We start from the raw sequence: 23,476 nt of genomic DNA on the forward strand, positions 1-23,476 counted from the left end.
CTACTTGGAGTAGGATTGCCCCCCTTGGGCGCGCCTCCTCCCCTTGGCCGGCCCTCTCCTCCTCCCCCCCTTTATATACGGAGGAGGGGGGCACCACATAGACACAACAATTGATCCCTTGGATCTCTTAGCCGTGTGCGGTGCCCCCCTCCACCATAGTCCACCTCGATAATACTGTAGCGGTGCTTAGGCGAAGCCCTGCGTCGGTAGAACATCATCATCGTCACCACGCCGTCGTGCTCACGAAACTCTCCCTCAACACTCGGCTGGATCGGAGTTCGAGGGATGTCATCAGGCTGAACGTGTGCTGAACTCGGAGGTGCCGTGCGTTCGGTACTTGATCGGTCGGATCGTGAAGACGTACGACTACATCAACCGCGTTGTGCTAACAGTTCCGCTTTCGGTGTACGAGGGTACGTGGACATACTCTCCCCTCTCGTTGCTATGCATCACCATGATCTTGCGTGTGCGTAGGAATTTTTTTGAAATTACTACGTTCCCCAACAGTGGCATCCGAGCCAGGTTTTATGCGTAGATGTCATATGCACGAGTAGAACACAAGTGAGTTGTGGGCGATATAAGTCGTACTGCTTACCAGCATGTCATACTTTGGTTCGGCGGTATTCTTGGACGAAGCGGCCCGGACCGACATTACGCGTACGCTTACGCGAGACTGGTTCTACCGACGTGCTTTGCACACAGGTGGCTGGCGGGTGTCAGTTTCTCCAACTTTAGTTGAACCGACTGTGGCTACGCCCGGTCCTTGCGAAGGTTAAAACAGCACCAACTTGATAAACTATCGTTGTGGTTTTGATGCGTAGGTAAGAACGGTTCTTGCCCAGCCCGTAGCAGCCACGTAAAATTTGCAACAACAAAGTAGAGGACGTCTAATTTATTTTTGCAGGGCATGTTGTGATGTGATATGGTCAAAGCATGATGCTAAATTTTATTGTATGAGATGATCATGTTTTGTAACCCAGTTATCGGCAACAAGCAGGAGCCATATGGTTGTCGCTTTATTGTATGCAATGCAATCGCTCTATAATGCTTTACTTTATCACTAAGCGGTAGCGATAGTCATAGAAGCATAAGATTGGCGAGACGACAACGATGCTACGATGGAGATCAAGGTGTCGCGCCGGTGACGATGGTGATCATGACGGTGCTTCGGAGATGGAGATCACAAGCACAAGATGATGATGCCCATATCATATCACTTATATTGATTGCATGTGATGTTTATCTTTTATGCATCTTATCTTGCTTTGATTGACGGTAGCATTATAAGATGATCTCTCACTAAATTTCAAGATAAAAGTGTTCTCCCTGAGTATGCACCATTGCCAAAGTTCGTCGTGCCCAGACACCACGTGATGATCGGGTGTGATAAGCTCTACGTCCATCTACAACGGGTGCAAGCCAGTTTTGCACACGCAGAATACTCAGGTTAAACTTGACGAGCCTAGCATATGCAGATATGGCCTCGGAACACTGAGACCGAAAGGTCGAGCGTGAATCATATAGTAGATATGATCAACATAGTGATGTTCACCATTGAAAGCTACTCCATCGTGATGATCGGTTATGGTTTAGTTAATTTGGATCACGTGATCACTTAGATGATTAGAGGGATGTCTATCTAAGTGGGAGTTCTTAAGTAATATGATTAATTGAACTTTAATTTATCATGAACTTAGTCCTGGTAGTATTAGCATATCTATGTTGTAGATCAATAGCTCGCGTTTAGCTCCCCTGTTTTTATTTTGATATGTTCCTAGAGAAAACTAAGTTGAAAAATGTTAGTAGCAATAATGCGGATTGGATCCGTGATCTGAGGTTTATCCTCATTGCTGCACAGAAGAATTATGTCCTTGATGCACCGCTAGGTGACAGACCTATTGCAGGAGCAGATGCAGACGCTATGAACGTTTGGCTAGCTCAATATGATGACTACTTGATAGTTTAGTGCACCATGCTTAACGGCTTAGAATCGGGACTTCAAAGACGTTTTGAACGTCATGGACCATATGAGATGTTCCAGGAGTTGAAGTTAATATTTCAAGCAAATACCCGAGTTGAGAAATATGAAGTCTTCAACAAGTTCTATAGCTAAAAGATGGAGGAGAATAGCTCAAGCAGTGAGCATGTGCTCAGATTGTCTGGGTACTACAATCGCTTGAATCAAGTGGGAGTTAATCTTCCAGATAAAATAGTGATTGACAGAATTCTCTAGTCACCATCACCAAGTTAGTAGAACTTCGCGATGAATTATAGTATGCAAGGGATGACGAAAACGATTCCCGAGCTTTTCATGATGATGAAATCGATGAAGGTAGAAATCAAGAAAATGCATCAAGTGTTGATGGTTGACAAGACCACTAGTTTCAAGGAAAAGGGCAAAGGGAAGAAGGGGAACTTCAAGAAGAACGGCAAGCAAGTTGCTGCTTAAGTGAAGAAGCCCAAGTCTGGACCTAAGCCTGAGACTAAGTGCTTCTACTGCAAAGGGACTGGTCACTGGAAGCGGAACTGCCCCAAGTATTTGGCGGATAAGAAGGATGGCAAAGTGAACAAAGGTATATTCGATATACATGTTATTGATGTGTACTTTACTAGTGTTTATAGCAACCCCTCAATATTTGATACTAGTTCAGTTGCTAAGATTAGTAACTCGAAACGGGAGTTGCAAAATGAACAGAGACTAGTTAAGGGTGAAGTGACGATGTGTGTTGGAAGTGGTTCCAAGATTGATATGATCATCATCGCACACTCCCTATACTTTCGGGATTAGTGTTGAACCTAAATAAGTGTTATTTGGTGTTTGCGTTGAGCATGAATATGATTTGATCATGTTTAATGCAATATGGTTATTCATTTAAGTTAGAGAATAATTGTTGTTCTGTTTACATGAACAAAACCTTATATGGTTACACACCCAATGAAAATGGTTCGTTGGATCTCGATCGTAGTGATACACATATTCATTGAAACCAAAAGATGCAAAGTTAATAATGATAGTGCAACTTATTTGTGGCACTGCCGTTTAGGTCAAATTGTGTAAAGCGCATGAAGAAACTCCATGCTGATGGGATTTTGGAATCACTTGATTATGAATCACTTGATGCTTGCGAACCATGCCTTATGGGCAAGATGACTAAGACTCCGTTCTCCGGAACAATGGAGCGAGCAACTGACTTATTGGAAATAATACATACTGATGTATGCGATCCGACGAGTGTTGAGCCTCGCGGCGGGTATCATTATTTTCTGACCTTCACAGATGATTTGAGCAGATATGGGTATATCTACTTGATGAAACATAAGTCTGAAATATTTGAAAAAGTTCATATAATTTCAGAGTGAAGTGGAAAATCATCGTAACAAGAAAATAAAGTTTCTACGATCTGATCGTGGAGGAGAATATTTGAGTTACGAGTTTGGTATTCATTTGAAACAATGCGGAATAGTTTCGCAACTCACGCCATCTAGAACACCACAGCATAATGGTGTGTCCGAACGTCATGACCGTACTTTATTGGATATAGTGCAATCTATGATGTCTCTTACCGATTTACCACTATCGTTTTGGGGGTTATGCATTAGAGACAGCTGCATTCACATTAAATAGGGCACCATCTAAATCCATTGAGACGACACCATATGAACTGTGGTTTGGCAAGAAACCAAAGTTGTCATTTCTTAAAAGTTTGGGGTTGTAATGCTTATAAGAAAAGGTTTCATCCTGATAAGCTCAAACCCAAATCGGAGAAATGTGTCTTCATAGGATACCCAAAGGAGACAGGTGGGTACACCTTCTATCACAGATCCGAAGGCAAGATATTCGTTGCTAAGAATGGATCCTTTCTAGAGAAGGAGTTTCTCTCGAAAGAAGTGAGTGGGAGGAAAGTAGAACTTGATGAGGTAACTGTACCTGCTCCCTTATTGGAAAGTAGTTCATCACAAGAATCTGTTCCTGTGACTACTACACCAATTAGTGAGGAAGCTAATGATGATGATCATGTAACTTCAGATCAAGTTACTACCGAACCTCGTAGGTCAACCAGAGTGAGATCCGCACCAGAGTGGTACGGTAATCCTGTTCTGGAGGTCATGTTACTTGACCATGACGAACCTACGAACTATGAGGAAGCGATGATGAGCCTAGATTCCGCAAAATGGCTTGAGGCCATGAAATCTGAGATGGGATCCATCTATAAGAACAAAGTATGGACTTTGATTGACTTGCCCAATGATTGGTGAGCCATTAAGATTAAATGAATCTTCAAGAGGAAGACGGACGCTGATAGTAGTGTTACTATCTACAAAGCTAGAATTGTCGCAAAAGGTTTTCGACAAGTTCAAGGTGTTGACTACGATGAGAGTTTCTCACTCGTATCTATGCTTAAGTCTGTCCGAATCATGTTAGCAATTGCCGCATTTTATGAAATCTGGCAAATGGATAAACAAAACTGCATTCCTTAATGGATTTATTAAACAAGAGTTGTATATGATGCAACCAAAAGTTTTTGTCGATCCTAAAGGTGTTAACAAAATGTGCAAGCTCCAGTGATCCATCTATGGACTGGTGCAAGCATCTCGGAGTTGGAATATACGCTTTGATGAGTTAATCAAAGCATATAGTTTTATACAGACTTGTGGTGAAGCCTGTATTTACAAGAAAGTGAGTGGGAGCACTACAACATTTCTGATAAGTATATGTGAATGACATATTGTTGATCGGAAATAATGTAGAATTATTCTGCAAAGCATAAATGAGTGTTTGAAAGGAGTTTTTCAAAGAAAGACCTCGGTGAAGCTGCTTACATATTGAGCATCAAGATCTATAGAGATAGATAAAAAACGCTTGATAAGTTTTTCAAATCAGTACATACCTTGACAAGATTTTGAAGTAGTTCAAAATGGAACAGTCAAAGAAAGAGTTCTTGCCAGTGTTACAAGGTGTGAAATTGAGTAAGACTCAAAGCCCGACCACGGCAGAAGATAGAAAGAGAATGGAAGTCATTCCCTATGCCTCAACCATAGGTTCTATAAAGTATGCCATGCTGTGTAGCAGATCTATTGTATACCCTATACTGAGTTTGACAAGGGAGTACAATAGTGATCTAGAAGTAGATCACTAGACAGCGGTCAAAATTATCCTTAGTGGAATAAGGATATGTTTCTCGATTATGGAGGTGACAAAAAGGTTCGTCGTAAAGGGTTACGTCGATGCAAGTTTTGACACTGATCCAGATGACTCTAAGTCTCAATCTGGATACATATTGAAAGTGGGAGCAATTAGCTAGAGTAGCTCCGTGCAAGAGCATTGTTGACATAGAAATTCACAAAATACATACGGATCTGAATGTGGCAGACCCGTTGACTAACTTCTCTCACAAGCAAAACATGATCACACCTTAGTACTCTTTGGGTGTTAATCACATAGTGATGTGAACTAGATTATTGACTCTAGTAAACCCTTTGGGTGTTGGTCACATGACGATGTGAACTATGGTTGTTAATCACATGGTGATGTGAACTATTGATGTTAAAGCACATGGCGATGTGATCTAGATTATTGACTCTAGTGCAAGTGGGAGACTGAAGGAAATATGCCCTAGAGGCAATAATAAAGTTATTATTTATTTCCTTATTTCATGATAAATGTATATTATTCACGCTAGAATTGTATTAACTGGAAACATAATACATGTGTGAGTACATAGACAAACAGAGTGTCACTAGTATGCCTCTACTTGACTAGCTCGTTGATCAAAGATGATTATGTTTCCTGGCCATAGACATGAGTTGTCATTTGATTAACGGGGTCACATCATTAGGAGAATGATGTGATTGACTTGACCCATTCCGTTAGCTTAGCACTTGGTCGTTTAGTATCTTGCTATTGCTTTCTTCATGACTTATACATGTTCCTATCACTAGTAGAAAACAGGGCTTTAGTCACAGGGCAGTATTCACATTAGTCCCGGTTCAGTCACGAACCGGGACTAATGTGAGCATTCGTCCTGGTTCGTGCGGCTAAGGCATTAGTCCTGGTTCACCTGGGCCCTTTAGTCCCGGTTGGTGCCACGAACCGGGACTAAAGGGTGCGATGCCCATTAGTCCCGGTTGGTGGCACCAACCGGGACTAAAGGTTAGACCTTTAGTCCCGGTTGGTGCCACCAACCGGTACTAATGGGCTTTGAGGCATTAGTACCGGTTCATGGCATGAACCGGTACTAAAGGTCCCATTTTCAAACTGTACCCCCCCCCCCCTTGGACCGCCTTTTCAGTTATAGAAAAAACAAAAGAAAATGATGGAAATGTCAAAAAATTAAGTTTCCCATGTGATATGTGGTCTAGTTGTTGGGAAAATTTACAAATATGAATTTTGACTTTATTTGCAAAATCTCTCTGGAATTTGTAAAATGGGCATAACTTTTGCATACGAACTTGGATGAAAAAGTTTTTTATATGAAAAATCATCTACTCGAAAAGTTACATCCGAATTTAATTGGGGGAACCCCGTTAAACATTTTCAAAATCCTCAAAAACCTAACAAAAATTTTTTTACGGGGCTTTTAAGATCTAGAGTGGAAAAAATCGAAAAAATTTCAAACTTACTAGTGGCGCACCATTTGCTAGGTGAGCCACTAGTAACAGAAAAAAATATAGTTTCAATATTTTTTTGGAAAAAATGTAGTCAAATCTGGTCAAACTGTGGTCAAACAATGGTCAAACTAATTACTCTAGAATATTAGTGTTACTAAATAATTATTTCAGTTATTTTGAATTTTGGTCAAATCTGGTCAAACTGTGGTCAAACAATGGTCAAACTAATTATTCAAGAAATATTAATGTTACTAAATAATTATTGTTTTTTAAAGCAATAGTTTCAAACTCAGACAGTGAAATGTGTCACTTCATGCTCAAGCAAAATTCCTGAGGGTTAATAGGATTGACATCTTACTATTGTCAGGAAAACAACAAGTGCAGACTTGGAAACAAGGGAGAATAGAACCCGGAAGTTAAGTGTGCTCAGGCTAGGGGAGTGGGAGGATGGGTGACCGTTCGGGAAGTTAGATGATTTGGAATGATGAGGGGTGATTAGAGATTAAAGGATAAATTGAGCAGTGATGAGGGGTGATGATTAGAGATTAGAGGTTAAAATAATTCAGAAATTTGAAAAAAAAATTCAAATTTTTTTTAAAAAAAAATTTCAAAAAAAAATCTTAAAATTTCCTTTAGTCCCGGTTGGTGTTACCAACCGGGACTAAAGGTGGAGCTCCACGTGGCCGCGGCCTTTAGTCCCGGTTCGTGTAAGAACCGGGACTAAAGGGGAGAGGCATTAGTAACGACCCTTTAGTCCCGGTTCAAAAACCGGGACTAAAGGGCCTTACCAACCGGGCCAAAAGCCCCTTTTTCTACTAGTGTATGACTATGAGATTATGCAACTCCCGTTTACCGGAGGAACACTTTGTGTGCTACCAAACGTCAGAACGTAACTGGGTGACTATAAAGGTGCTCTACAGGTGTCTCCGAAGGTACTTGTTGGGTTGGCGTATTTCGAGATTAGGATTTGTCACTCCGATTGTCGAAGAGGTATCTCTGGGACCACTCGGTAATGCACATCACTATAAGCCTTGCAAGCATTGCAACTAATGAGTTAGTTGCGGGATGATGTATTACGGAACGAGTAAAGAGACTTGCCAGTAACGAGATTGAACTAGGTATTGAGATACCGACGATCAAATCTCGGGCAAGTAACATACCGATGACAAAGGGAACAACGTATGTTGTTATGTGATTTGATCGATAAAGATCTTCGTAGAATATGTACGAGCCAATATGAGCATCCAGGTTCCGTTATTGGTTATTGACCGGAGACGTGTCTTGGTCATGTCTACATAGTTCTCGAACCCGTAGGGTCCGCACGCTTAAAGTTTGATGACGATTATATTATGAGTTTATGTGTTTTGATGTACCGAAGTTTGTTCAGAGTCCCGGATGAGATCGGGGACATGACGAGGAGTCTCGAAATGGTCGAGACGTAAAGATCGATATATTGGATGACTATATTCGGACATCGGAAAGGTTCCGAGTGATTCGGGTATTTTCGGGGGTACCGGGGAGTTACGGGAATACGGGGAAGAAGCAATGGGCCTCATGGGCCAAGTGGTGGAAGAGAGGAGGCAGGGTGCGCGGCCCCCCTAGCCCAAACCGAATTGGACTAGGGGGCCGGCCCCCCTTTCCTCCTTTTCCTCCCTCTCCTTCCTTCTCCTTCTCCTTCCCTTCCTTCCCTTCTCCTACTTGGACTAGGAAAGAGGGGGGAATCCTACTTGGAGTAGGATTGCCCCCCTTGGGCGCGCCTCCTCCCCTTGGCCGGTCCTCTCCTCCTCCCCCCTTTATATACGGAGGAGGGGGGCACCCCATAGACACAACAATCGATCCCTTGGATCCCTTAGCCGTGTGCGGTGCCCCCTCCACCATAGTCCACCTCGATAATACTGTAGCGGTGCTTAGGCGAAGCCCTGCGTCGGTAGAACATCATCATCGTCACCACGCCGTCGTGCTGACGAAACTCTCCCTCAACACTCGGCTGGATTGGAGTTCGAGGGACGTCATCGGGCTGAACGTGTGCTGAACTCAGAGCTGCCGTGCGTTCGGTACTTGATCGGTCGGATCGTGACGACGTATGACTACATCAACCGCGTTGTTCTAACGCTTCCGCTTTCGGTCTACGAGGGTACGTGGACACACTCTCCCCTCTCGTTGCTATGCATCACCATGATCTTGCGTGTGCGTAGGAATTTTTTTGAATTTACTACGTTCCCAACAGCCTGGCCGTCCACTGCTCTGCTAGACGTGGACGCGGCTCATCTCGGTGATGTGTGGGTTCGAGCTGACCAGTCGAGTAACGCGGCGGCTGCTGGTGCGTGGAGTGACGCGGGGGATGCTTGTTGGGGATATTACCACTGGGCGTAAACCGGCCAGGAGAGGACGGGTTAACCCCATAAGTAGTTCATTATATCTGAAGCCCATGAAGACAGACGGTGACGCTTTATGAAGGCCCAGGGCCCAGAGCCGGTTTAAGGCCTGTAGACATAAACCGGTATTGATATGTAAACTTGTGTTGTAAGATAGAAAGAGCAGAGACCGGGCCGGACACGTTTATGAGCCGGCCTCGGGATTCTGTAAACCGACGGGTGTCAACCCATGTATATAAGGGGACGACCCGGCGGCGGTTCAAGGACAACAGACAACAACTCGAGACTCAGGCAAAGCGTATTCGCTCCCTGGTCATCGAAACCCCAGCAATTCCATCACAACTAGACGTAGGCTTTTACCTTCATCGTAAGGGGCCGAACTAGTATAAAACTCTTTGCGTCCCTTGTCCACTTTAACCCCTTTAAGCTAACTCGTAGCGATGGCTCCACGACTAAGTCCTTTCCTTAGGACATCTGCCGTGACAAAACCACGACAGTTGGCGCCCACCGTGGGGCTATCGCACGATGGTTTCAAGTTCTTAGAGGGCAGCTTCGAAGGACTCAAGGGCTACGCTGTGGGCCGGATGACCAAGAGTCGTCGTGGCAAGCTCTACATTGACGATGCAGGCTGGGGCCCCGAGGCCGGCTCAATCGAGTACGGGTACCGGGTCCCCTTCGGTGGCATACACGTCTTCATTGGCAAGATCGGCGAACCGGGCCCTGAGCCGGACATCTGCACCGACCTCGTCGAAACGGCTCAGCGTGTGAGATCTGCCTGGGTTAAGCCTGCCATGAAGCGTGCCTTCGTAGGAGTCATCCACGGAGGGGAATCTGAGGATAGATCGGAGTCTGGTGGTGAAACCGTCGTTTATTCCGGCGATGAGTCATCAACCGGAGAAACCGAGTCGTTATATCAATTGCAAGATGGCCGGATTGAGGGCTGTTCCGATGGCGACAGTATTCCGGACCCCTTTGATCTGCCAAATCGGGCTGCGATCTTCATGGCTGGTACGCAACCAGCGCTCCACTCTTCGACCGCAGCGGCGATGATTTCCGGATCGGCAGCAGCGACAGCGGCCGGGGCAGGAGGCCTTGTGCGACTGCCGGCTCAGGTTCTATCTGATTTGTTTGACGCATTGGCAACAGTGATGGCGGAGGTTAACCCGGCGGATCAGGATGCACACAATGTGGAAATCGCGAAGGTGAAAGATCAGGTCACCCAGGCCAAAGCTGACTTGGCAGCTGAAGATACCAGGATGGCCGCAGAGCGGGCCGCTTTAGATGCACAGGCTTACCGGATTATGCTGGATCAGAGTGCGTCGAATGAAGTCCTGAAGAGGAGGTACCGATCTCGCCTGCCGCCGGTTTATGACGCTAGAAACCTCTTTAACACCCCAGGAGCGGGGACCAGTAATCCGCCGGCGGTAAACTGGGCGGAGGCACCTGGAGCGGGGGCGCCGGTTCAGCCACGTTTGGCGGATCCGCCTCGTCAGAACAACATTGTAACACCGCATGTCCCAACGCCACCGGGTCATTACTCTAACCCGATGGACAACATTGTCGCTGCCGCTTCACGGCTCGCGGCCACCCCGATCGAAGGCGACTCTCCGGCGGCGGTCGAGACGCGTCGGGTAAGGGAGCTTCTCCAGACAACCTTGGTTCAGCAGGAGGCTTATTCATATAGTCGCGATCGGATCCATTCTACTCCCCGCCCAAGCCAGAGCTACAGCAGGCGTATGGATGAACCAGCCGTATCAAGCAATGCGCGGAACCGAGATCCGCCCCGTGGCCATAACCCGGCAGGTGGTGCTGGTAATGCTTAGCATGTGGTGGATCGCGCTAGAGCTCGTCGAGAAGCCGAGTTAGCGGCACAACATGAGGCCCGCCAACTTACTCCGGTTCGTCCAACCACATCGGTGGAGCCAGGGGTTACCTCTAGCTCCTTGGGAGTGCCGTGTCTCGTCCCAGCACTGCGCAACGTGCGCCTGCCCAAGGATTTCAAGGGCCCACGGAAGGTGCCGAATTACACCGCCGATTTATCCCCCGAGGCATGGGTGGAAAGCTATGAGATGGAAATGGAGATGCTGGATGTGGACGATGCAGCGTGTGCTAAATACTTCACCATGATGTTGCAAGGAACGGCTCGAACTTGGTTGAAAAAGTTACCAGCTAACTCCATTGGGTCATGGGCCGATCTGAGGGCCCGGTTTATCCAGAACTTCAAGGATACGTGCAAACAGACCATGTCGATTGTGGACTTAGTTGCCTGTGTCCAGGAGGAAGGAGAATCAACAACCCATTGGGTGCGCCGGGTTTCGGAGATTTTGCATTCATCGGACCGCATTAACGCTGACACGGCAGTTTTAACGTTGGAAGGCAATTGCCGGTTTTCACCTCTGAAGCTGAAATTGGGACGGCTCAAACGCCACTGCAATGATATGTGGACTCTCATGGCTGCTTTGGTGAAATATGCCGACTCTGATGGTACCAAGGACCCCGAGTCTGATGATGACAAGACAGGGAAGGGAAAGAAGAGCGGACATACCAAGGGGCAGCAGCACAACCCGGCGGGTCATGGAAACAATGGTAAGCGTAAAGCGGATAATAGTTTGGATTTTGTGGCTAATACCAATGCGCAGGACAAAGGCCAACGGCGTAAAGGTAAACCGCCTCAGCGCGGTGGAGGACCAAGTCCTAATCCGGACCGCTTGTCTTATCTGTTGAACCAGCCTTGCCCAAAGCACGGAAAGAAGGAGAACCCGTCCGCGCACCTCTGGAAAGATTGTTACATCATGCAAGAGTTCAAAAACTCTGATGTTTTTCGGTATGATCATGGACCAGGTGGCGGTTCAGGCCCCGGATCTCATGGACCGGGTTATGGTGGAGGTAGTTCCGGTTCAGGCTTTCACGACAACCAGAGTGGACAGGGTAATCAAGGCAATCAGGGCAACCAAGGTGGTTATCACAATCAGGGGAATCAGTAACAGCAGCAGCAGTCGGGTTACCAGAGCAACCCGAAGCAATTGAATAGCGGGCAATATCATGTCTTCACCACTAGCCTGGACAAGCGCGATCAGAAGCTTCATAAAAGGGCAGTGAATTCCGTTGAACCGGCGGTTCCCCGATACTTACGGTGGTCTGAACAGCCTATTGTGTGGAGTCGAGAGGATCATCCGCCCCGGGTTGATAATCCGGGTCATCTGGCGTTGGTGGTGGCACCTCAGGTGGGAGGTTATAAGTTCACCAAAGTAATCATGGATGGAGGGAGTAGTATCAATATCCTTTATTATGAAACCTTCCGTCGCATGGGGTTAACAGATAAAAATCTTAAACCGTCCAACACGGTCTTTCATGGTGTGGTACCTGGTAAATCGGCATATCCCGTTGGTAAGATAGCTCTGGAGGTTGCTTTTGGCGACGAGCACGATTCAAGATCAGAGAAGTTGACCTTTGAGGTGGTGAAAATCAAGAGCCCATATCATGCCCTATTTGGACGACCGGCTTATGCTAAGTTTATGGCAAGGCCCTGTTATGTCTATCTACAGCTCAAGATGCCGGGTCATAAGGGGACTATCACAGTACACGGGAGCCGCAAGATCGCTTTGGAGTGTGAAGAAGGTGATGCGGCTTACGCTGAGTCGGTTTGTGCAACTGAGGAATTAACGTTCTATAAGGACAATGTTGATCCGGCAGATATGACTTCATTGAAGAAACCAACTACAGAGCATGATCCGGCCCTGAAGTTTAAATCGGCTGATGAGACTAAGCTTGTTGACTTCGTGCCCGGTGATTCTTCCAAGCAGTTTAGCATCAGCGCTAACTTGGATCCGAAATAGGAAAGCGCGCTCATCGAGTTCATCTGTGAGAATCGGGACATCTTTGCGTGGAAGCCTTCTGACATGCCAGGTGTACCGAGAGAACTCGCTGAGCACACTCTCAATGTTGATCCCAATAAACCGGTCAAGCAATTTCTTCGCCGGTTCAATGAATAAAGGCGCAAAGCTATTGGTGAAGAAGTAGCCAGGCTTTTGGCGGCTGGATTTATTGTGGAGGTATTTCATCCTGAGTGGTTGGCTAATCCGGTGCTGGTCCTTAAGAAGAACGGCACTTGGCGTATGTGTGTGGACTACGCGGATCTCAACAAAGCTTGTCCAGCGGATCCTTTTGCCCTCCCCCGTATTGATCAAATTATTGATGCTACGACGGTTGCGAGTGTTTGAGCTTTCTGGATGCATATTCTGGTTACCATCGGATCAAAATGGCATTCAAGGACCAGGAGAAGACAGCCTTCATAACTCCCTTTGGAGCCTTCTGCTATGTGTCTATGCCCTTTGGGCTCAAGAGTGCCTAGGCGACGTATCAACGGTGTGTACAGAATTGTCTTCATAAATAGATCGGCTGCAATGTTCACGCCTATGTGGATGATATTGTGGTGAAATCCAGGAAGAAGGAGACACTGATTGATGACTTGAAGGAGACTTTTAATAACCTCCGGGTTTATAAAATGATGCTTAACCCGGCCAAGTGTGTCTTTGGTGTACCGGCAGGCAAGCTCTTGGGTTTCCTGGTGTAACAGGGGCATTGAAGCTAATCCGGAAAAGATCAAAGCCATCACCTCCTTGGCCAAACCGAAGTGTATCAATGATGTTCAACGCCTGGCAGGCCGGATTGCCGCGTTGAGCCGGTTTATCAGTCGCCTTGGCGAGAAGGCCATCCCTTTATATCAAATGCTGAAGAAAATGGATAACTTCGTCTGGACTGACGCTGCTAATGAAGCATTTGAGGACTTAAAGCGGCAGCTGGCTAATCCGCCGGTCCTCGCTACTCCGGTTGACAAGGAGCCATTGTTGCTATATGTGGCAGCTAATGCCCGGGCTGTTAGCGTGGCTATTGTGATAGAGCGCAAGGAGGCCGGAAAGGAATATCCGGTTCAACGGCCGGTTTACTATATCAGTGAGGTACTTATTGAGTCCAAGCAGAGGTACCCGCATTGGCAGAAGTTGGTGTATGGAGTTTTCATGGCAAGCCGGAAGCTTAAGCAATATTTCCAAGGACATCTCATCACGGTGGTCAGCTGTGCTCCTTTGGGGGATATAATCCAGAACAGGGAAGCAACTGGCCGGATTGCTAAGTGGGCTATCGAGCTCGGGTCTCACGGGTTGAAATACATACCCCGAACGGCGATCAAATCTCAGGCACTTGTGGATTTCATCAATGATTGGACAGAGCTACAAGCGCCAGAAGAGAAGCCGGATCATACTTATTGGACTATTCATTTTGATGGGTCCAGGCAATTGGAGGGCTCGGGGGCTAGAGTCGTATTAACTTCCCCACAAGGTGATAAGTTTTGTTATGTTCTCCGTTTAATGTTCCCTTGCACTAACAATGCAGCTGAATATGAGGCCTTACTCCATGGTCTTCGGATGGCTAAGGAGATGAACCTCAGCCGAGTTAAGTGCTTCGGTGACTCGGACCTGGTGGCCCAACAAGTGTCCGGTACTTGGGATTCCAGGGACCCACTCATGGCGGCATATCGTCGTGAGGTGGATATTGTTGCGGGTCACTTCAAAGGTTATCAGGTGGATCACGTGGACCGGCGGAAGAACGAAGCGGCAGACGCTTTAAGCTGTTTGGGTTCCCAACGTAAACCGGTTCCACCTAATGTCTTCCTGGATGTATTGCATAACTCGTCCGTCAAGCTCCCAGGTGAAGAGGATTTGGCTGTTCCTGATCCGGAAGCTCAGCTGGTGGCAGCTCTTCATGTTATTCCGGATTGGACGGTTCCATATTTGGCGTATATGAACTGGGGCGAGTTACCAGAGGATGAAACTTTGGCCAGGCAGATAATCCGGCGGTCCAAGTCCATGACTATTATCAATGGAGAGTTACATCATTGCAGTGTGACAGGGGCATTTCAACGCTTTGTGTCTCCTGAAGAAGGCTGTGAAATTTTGCGTGAGATCCACGAAGGAGATTGTGGTCACCACGCCGGTTCAAAGTCTTTGGTGGCCAAGGCGTTTCGTCACGGTTTCTATTGGTTGACAGCTCATGCAGATGCTGAGGACTTGGTCAAAATATGTGATGGCTGTCAAAAATTCTCAAGGCGCGCTCATGTACCGGCTCAAGAGTTGAGGATGATTCCAATAACCTGGCCGTTTGCAACTTGGGGGCTGGATATGGTTGGGCCTTTCAAGAGATCCAAGGACAAGAAGACCCACCTTTTGGTGTCGGTTGATAAGTTCACGAAGTGGGTGGAGGTAGAGCCAGTTAGTAAGTGTGATGCAGCTACGACGGTTCAATTCATCAAAAAGGTGATCTTCCGGTTTGGCTTTCCACACAGCATCATAACAGACAATGGTACCAACCTGTCAAAAGGTGCCATGGAGGAGTTCTGTCAACGTGAGCACATCCGACTTGACGTATCATCAGTGGCTCACCCCCAGTCCAATGGTCAAGCGGAGAGGGCCAATCAAGAGATCTTGAGAGGCATCAAGTCCCGACTAATGGTTCCTTTGCAACGAACGCCGGGTTGTTGGGTTGAGGAGTTACCTTCTGTGTTATGGAGCATCAATACCACACCCAACAGATCGACAGGATACACACCGTTCTTCATGGTTTATGGAGCGGAAGCGGTTCTTCCTAGTGACATCCGTCATGACTCACCCCGTGTAGCGGCATATGTTGAAGCTGACAATGAGAAGGCACGGCAGGAAGCTCTTGATCTGTTAAATGAGGAGCGTGACATGGCAGCAGCCCGTTCGGCGATTTATCAGCAAGATCTGCGTCGTTATCATAGCCGCCGGGTTAGAACCAGAACCTTTCAAGAAGGCGATTTGGTTCTTCGACTCATCCAGGGTCAGACGGATATGCACAAGCTATCCCCCCCTTGGGAAGGACCCTTTGTGGTCAGCAAGAATCTGCATAACGGGTCATACTACCTAATTGATGTTCGAGAGCGCAAAGACTCACGTAAATCGGAGGAGGAGACCAACCGGCCGTGGAATATTGCTCATCTTCGGCCCTACTATACTTGAGCTATAGGCTCTGCTTATGTACATATTATGACAATGTATATATTATTATAAATATAATAAACCGGAACCCCGACTAAAGCGGGGTATCTGTTGTTTTTCTTATATCATGTGTGGTTACACGGGGGCTTCTGTTCTTAAAGCGGCGTCCGGTTTACCCCTTGATTCAGCTTTTCAAAAGCTTTGTATTTCATCACTTGGGGGCTTGGTCGTATCCGAACCATAGCTACACCTCTTGATCGGCGCAATGCCACAACATCACTTGGGGGCTTGGTCATATTTGAACCATAGTCACACCTCTTGATCGGCTCAAAGCCAAATCAATCCGGGGCCAAAGAGAGTGTTATAAAACAACAACTCCAACATGGACACCCACTGAGCACAGCTCAAAATATTACTTGGGGATTCTTTGTTGTCGAAATGAACAAAGAATCTACACTTGTAGTAGGCTATCAAGCCATGGCTTGGAAGCCTAGTGTATACACCTAAAACCCTGGGTTAACCTGCCTATTTAGGTAAGTCACTCCACCCAGGTAAACCTGGTACGACCCTTCGAACTTTGACAAGTTACTCTAAAATAAATGCCCTGAACTTGTCAAGTTAAAACGATGATTCGTTAAGGATTGAGGACCATCTTAAAAGGCTTTGCGAAAATGGTTTGACTCAGTGGCCTGGCAGCCCATGAAAAGCCTCGAATTGGGGCCTGGCAGCCCGTGAAAAGCCTCGACTACAACGGTTTTTGTTTTGCTTTTTGCTAAGTTTTTCTTTCTTTTGATAAGATTTGTGATGTTTTCAAACCGGTGTTTATCAACCCGGTTCGGCTGTCAACTACAAGTTGTCAGTACATGATCAAATTCTAATCCGGAGACTATCAGCCCGGCCTGGTTTTGACTCAAAGTCACCAGTATAGAATAAACCGGTGTTTATCATAACCCAGAACGGTTTTATTATCAACCAACATCATATAACAGGCATTACTTATACTCCAGATTAGGGTTATGATCCTCGCTACGAAGTTGGTCAGCCAACATTATGCCTAAAGGTCACAGGTATCATATATTTCCATATTTGGTTATCTTTTACAACCTTGGTTATAAACCTTGGTCATATATATATTTGGGTATCATGACCCGCCCGTTGGTAAACCGCCAGGGCACTTAAGCTTCTTATCTGCAGAATCAGCTTGAATAAATGGCTATGGATTATGAACATGATATCTTAAACATGGCGGATTAGCCAGCATCAGTCGCAGATAAATATGCACGAAGGCATAATAGAACAAGTATTTTAACTAGCCTATTACAAGGCGTTTCAGTGCCCAAAAGGATAATTGTTTTCTCAAAATACGAAGTTGTAGCACGTGGACGACTAAACCGGCCTCCGGATTATGATTGGTCACCAGCTTGGCCTGACTGCTGCGGATCATCTCGCACCAGTTCAACTCCCTCCTCTCTACCCAGTGGCTGGAAGTCAACAGTTGCCCAGTCGATCCCAGTTAGGGCTTGGAATACAGCTTCATCGCTTATAAGTGTGGACGGTTCAATGTCAGGGGCATAAGTGTGCTTACGGATTGGTGGGATAAGATTTTGCGCTTCCGGAATTGGTGCAGCAACCCGTCTGTTCTTGTCATCATAACTCGCCTGGTAGTACGAGAGATCCGCCTCTTCAGCCAGTTGACAAGCCAATGGACGTACTTCCCGGTTTATGGTTCGAAGATCATCATTGCCAAATTCTGTTCCGTCTTCTTTCAAGATGGGATAGCCTTGGGCTGCTTCCACTGGATCAAAGTCAGGTACCCATGCTTTTGCCCGGATTAGTGCGGTCAGAGCGCCCGTTCTTGCGGCAGACTTTTTTAGCTCTTCAACCCGGGCGGGAAGCATAGATAACCTTTCTAAGGTTTCCTTGATCAAGGTGCGAGGAGGATTGTTGTGTGAAGCGGTATAGATGATCCGTTGCACGCCGGTGTACAACTGCTCTATCAGAGTGTAGGCGGCCTTCAACTTCTTCTGTACATCAGAGCCCAGATGGCTAATGCGAGTTCCTGCACCATTGTACACATTAGTAAATCGATAACACATGGGAAGGCATGGTGAAAGTATAAGGAAAAGATGTTTACCGAACACAGCAGCAGTCATGGCATGAATCTGCCGCTTTACACCGGTCAGTTCATCAACCACCTATGTTAATTCAGTGGTGTCATCGCTTATGGTTTATGCCATGTGCTCACTCAGAATCCCTCCCAAGATAGTGGAACACCTGGATAAAATCCGTAGGCAATGCTTCTGGAGCAGGAAGACGGAGGATGGGACAAAGAGCACCTCTCTTGCTTCTTGGGAACTCGTGTGCCGCCCCAAGGCTGTAGGGGGACTTGGGATTGTGGACCTTAAAATTCAGAATCAAGGCCTTTTGCTCAAGCAGCTATACAAGTTTTACAACAAACTAGATATGCCATGGGTGAATCTGATATGGAGTGCATACTACTCAGTCGTTGTACCGCATGCCTCGGAACCTTGTGGCTCCTTCTGGTGGAGGGATCTCATGCAATTATCAGACATCTTCAGAGGAGTGACTAAGATCAAAGTTGGGGACGGTAGTACAGCCTTGTTCTGGAAGGATCTTTGGAGTGATCAACCACTGGACACCGCATGCCCGAGGGTGTTTTCATTTGCGAGAGATGAGGATGTGTCACTACAGACTTTGCTGAGATCTAGCACCATTGGAGAGGCTTTTCATATACCATTCTATCCTCAGGCAAGAACAGAAGTTGAAGAGATTCAGGCTCTAACTGTGGGGATTAATCCTAACAGTGACACAAATGACAAATGGTGTTGTGTCTGGGATGCTAGAGAACTGGGAGCTTTCAAATCAAGTGACTACTATAAGTTCTGCTTTAAAGATGTTATGGTGGATGCAGTTTTTCCTTGGATTTGGAAATCCAAATGCACGAACAAATGGAAAGTTTTTGCTTGGCTATTGTTTGCTGACCGTCTGAATACTCGAAACATGTTGAGGAGGAGGCAGTATAAACTGGAAGGTGATGTGTACACTTGTCTGCTTTGTGACACGCCCCCGGAGGAAACAGTGACCCACCTATTCTTCCACTGCCCATTTGCAACTGAATGTTGGACTGCGATTGGAATGCACTGGCATGATTCCCAATGCAGGCTGGAACTCATCCATGAGGGGAAAAGATCCTGGCGTGGTCCATTCTTCATGGAAATTTTCATCATAGCAGCCTGGGGTGTGTGGAAAGAGAGAAATAATAAACATTTTAGGAATGTGATGCCATCAATGGAATCCTGGAGAGGCAGGTTCAAAGATGATATGTCCATGATGGTACACCGCACCAAAATCACTCTCCATCCCTACATCAGAGAATTGGTGGGCACTCTCTGATCTCTACCACCCCCCTAGCTTGCTTCTTTCTAGTAGGTTTTGACACCTCCTTGCTCTAACTAGATTGTATTGTACTACTCATCTACATACCTTGTAACTATGGGGCCACACCTCCCCTGATCCTGGTGCTGCATTAATTTAAAAGTCAGTAGGAGCCTCTCCTACTGTCAGAGTTTTCAAAAAAAAAGTTCATCAACCACCGGTTTAAGAGCTGCTTCTGCGTCTTCGGCCCTTTTTCGCAAAGCGGATTTTTCTGTCTCCCAATCCGCCCGCTCCTTGTTGAAGCCCTCTTTCAGCTTCTCCATAGCGCCTAGAGCACTGGTCAACTCTTCCTTGGCTTTGGAGGTTTCGGCTTGCTGAGATTTGAGGTTCTCTTGCAGATCAGCGGTTTGGCTTTCCTTCTTATTCAGCTCAGTCTATAAAGAGACAGATATATAATGAGTTGACAGTACATATTTGAAGTACCAAGCACATAACAAGTTATGCCCTTGGTACTTGGGGGCTAATGCATATTTGCTCTTTATCAGAAATTTCTACAAGTCCCAAGCACAATACAAGTATTAATCTTGGCACTTGGGGGCTAATGTGTGTTTGCTCATAATTGCTGAAATGGGAACTTTTCTACAGTCCCGGTTCATCTTTATCAAGTTAAACCGGCCCTTGGGGACTACAACAGTGAAAAAAGATGCAGTGTTGCAAATATAAAGATCGTTACTAAAAGTCCCGGTTTAGATTGATATCATAAACCGTCACTTGGGGGCTACTAGAGTTGATATTTGGAATTCACAAGAGAGATAGTTAACCAGAGTTGAGTATTAATTACCTCATATCGCTCTTTCATCATATTTACCAAGCCGACTTCATAGTCACGGCTGGTGTACAGACGGTTCAAGAAGCTAGAGTGAAGGTCTTGAGCACTGAGATGAGCATAGTTTGACAGATCGGCGTTCCATTTGCCTTTGCCAATAGCAGAGAGCTCATCCTTGGCAGTATGCTTTGATAAAGCAACAGGATTACCAGGAGTGGTATGGCCAATGCCAGTAATCATAATATCATCATCTTTTTCATCAGCAGCCTTTTCTGGAGTTGGTGGTTTGTAAGTGTCCTTAACTGGACTGACCGGTTTATCATCGGTTCGGACAGGGCTGATTGGCTGGTCAGCGCGGCTTGCGGTGGCAATTTCCACCTGTTCAGCAAAGAAGTCATGGTCTTGAGGCGGTGGGTCATTAAGCGTGGCGTCAGCATCGGTTGCTTCAGGATCTAGAGTTTTTTCCTGTTCAACAGCCACGTTATCATCAACCGGTTTATCCAACCGAGCCTTCTTACTGGGTCTGGGCTTGGCACTGAGAAAAATAAGCATATGGATCAGTACAGTCTATAAAAATAACACATAAGGGATAAAAACAAGTGTATAGCTCACCCAAGAACTGTTTTGAGGGGTGGAAGCTTTGTGGATGATGACTCGCCAGAAGATGAGTGGGAAGTAACCTGATAATTTGAATCAGATGGATTAAGAGGCTGGCGGAAACAACCCGCTTTGGGGCATGAAGTGTCAGGGGTATAAGAGACCTCTCATTGGCGTTTCTGAACCGGAGTATTCGGTAAACCGGCGGAGGTAACTACTTGGCCGCTGTGCCGGGTTGTGCGGCGAGCCTCGTGCTGCTGTGTCTTCAAAAGAAAGTTTGGGTCCAAGTAAGCAAGGGGGTGAGAAAATTTAACTTTCCGGTTTGCTCGACGGATTTTTGATGTTGGCAGAGGATCTGAATCGGAGGAGAGAATGATTACCTCTACATCATCAGCGTGACTGCCTTCAGCGTCGTCCTGATAATAATCATTGTCAATAAGATGTACGAAAAATGAAACAAGAGAGTCAAGTTCTACCTCTGATTCCGGGTTACCCACATCGTCATCAGCAGGTAGCTCGGAGGATGCAGTGGTCCTTTTCTTGGCAGCTTTTTAACAACCCTGGTCTTCGGGCGAATTGGCTTTGCCGGTTTGTCTTGTGGTTTTGTTGGTTTCTCCTGCGGAGGTTTCTTATTCCAGAACGGATCATCACCCTGTCAGAAAACAGTCACACTTTCAGAGAATATTTGGACAGGAGCAATTTAAGATAAAAAGATTATATAATTCTTACAGCTGGCGGTTTGTGAAGGTGCAGAAAGGGAGTAGTCCGGTCTGGCCACACACAGCTTCCGGTTCATTCAGCATCTTCTTTACAGCTTTAGTAACTTCTGTATCTGTAAGTTGAATATCAATGTGTCGTTGAGGATCCTTCAAACTCCCTGTGTACTCACACATCAAACCGAAGCGCCGGCTTAAGGGCAGAATACTCCAGCTTATCCAACAACGGGCAAAGTCAACTCCTGTCAAACCGTTCGCCATGAAGGCTCTAAGCTTTGATAGTTGAGGGGCATAATTGGCCCTCTCTTTGGCAGTCAACCTCTGGGGAAAAGGATGTGTGTTACTAAGGCGGTGAGGGCGGTAACCCGGTAAGGGGTTCTCATCGGTTGGAGATGTATCTTTGCAGTAAAACCAAGTCTGGTTCCACTGTTTGGGGTGACTATGGAGCTTGGGATGAGGGAAAGTAGCTTCCTTCCTTTTCTGAACCACCATTCCACCCAATTCCGTATTGGGTCCGTCCGTGAACTCTGTGCGACGGTTTAAGTGAAAGAAATCCCTAAACAGTTCGACTGTAGGTTCCTCTTGTAGTTAAGCCTCACAGAAGACTTGGAAGTGGCAGATGTTGGTCACAGAATTTGGACCGATGTCTTGAGGATGCAGCTGAAAACTGGCCAGTACATCTCGGAATTTTTTTGAACCGGGAGGTCTAAAACCTTGACCCAGGTGATCAGCAAACACGACTACCTCTCCATCCTTGGGGGTAGGAGGACTTTCCGGGCCAGGGACCCTCCAGTGGATGACGTCTTTCTTGGCTAAAGCGCCTGTTTTAATGCAGTTGTTTAACTGCTCCTCGGTTATTCGAGAAGGAGCCCAATTGCATTCATAGACTTGCTTGGCCATGGCAGTGAAGATCTGAAACATGATTATTGCCGGTTTAAGATTTACAATGGACAACTATACAACGGTATAAGGATGTAAGCATATTGTTAAACCGGAGTTGGTTATTCGTAAACCGGAGTCTGACAATGGAAACAGTACAAAGATGAATGCGTTTGGCGGTTCAACAGGGGACTAATGGTATCTACTGGGTCATCACTTTTTCTATGGAGTTAAACCGCCTAACATGGTATTAAAGATACAAGTCTAATGACGCGTAAGTGACGGAAAAACAAGTTTCACAGCTTGGCATGGTAAATTCAGATCTGCCGTGCGTTGGAAATCAAAACAAATTCCGACCTAATTTTAAGTGCTTGAACAGTTCAGCAAAGTTCAGATAAGTTGTTGTGTAAAGGAGCAGATCTAATAAAAAGGGGATTATGGCTACAGCCGCGTAAGAAATATCGATCCAGCTAGTTGCTTGGGCTAATGAAAAGAACAGGAAAGGACAGCTCCAAGAGCTTTGAAGAACTACGAAGAACACCGAACCCTAATGGCGGATCTATACTGAGGAGAAGAGGAACTCACTGGAGCTGAGGATGCAGCGGAAGATCGTCGCGTTTCTCTGATATGATCAGGTTGATGCAGCGGCCTTTGTCGAAGCAGAGGCGAAGGACGATGGCGGCGGCAGAGCTCGAGGGTCGGTCGGCGCGAGGAAGACAACGACGCGGAGAGGCACGAGGGGGAAAGTGAAAGTGACCCCTCGACCCTATTTATAAGATGAATGGACAAAAGGCAGGCGCGGGAATCGAGGAGCCCGAAAAATGAGGGGTGTGATAGCTCTGTTGCCTCGATCCTCGGAGGCCCATTAATGAAGACGGGTTATATACAGTTTTAAATAACAGATGACGTCATTACGGTTTACCATGGTCCTAGAAGGTGACGTCACGGCGGTTTACAAGATTATGTGAAGATGTTGAAGAAAGAATTTTCTTACGTATTGAGGATTGACATGAACCAGTTCAAATCAATCTGGGGCCTAACGTTGGGGATATTGCCACTGGGCGT

Source organism: Aegilops tauschii, chromosome 3 (genome assembly GCF_002575655.3).
Source record: "Aegilops tauschii subsp. strangulata cultivar AL8/78 chromosome 3, Aet v6.0, whole genome shotgun sequence".
Classification (NCBI taxonomy): Eukaryota; Viridiplantae; Streptophyta; class Magnoliopsida; order Poales; family Poaceae; genus Aegilops; species Aegilops tauschii.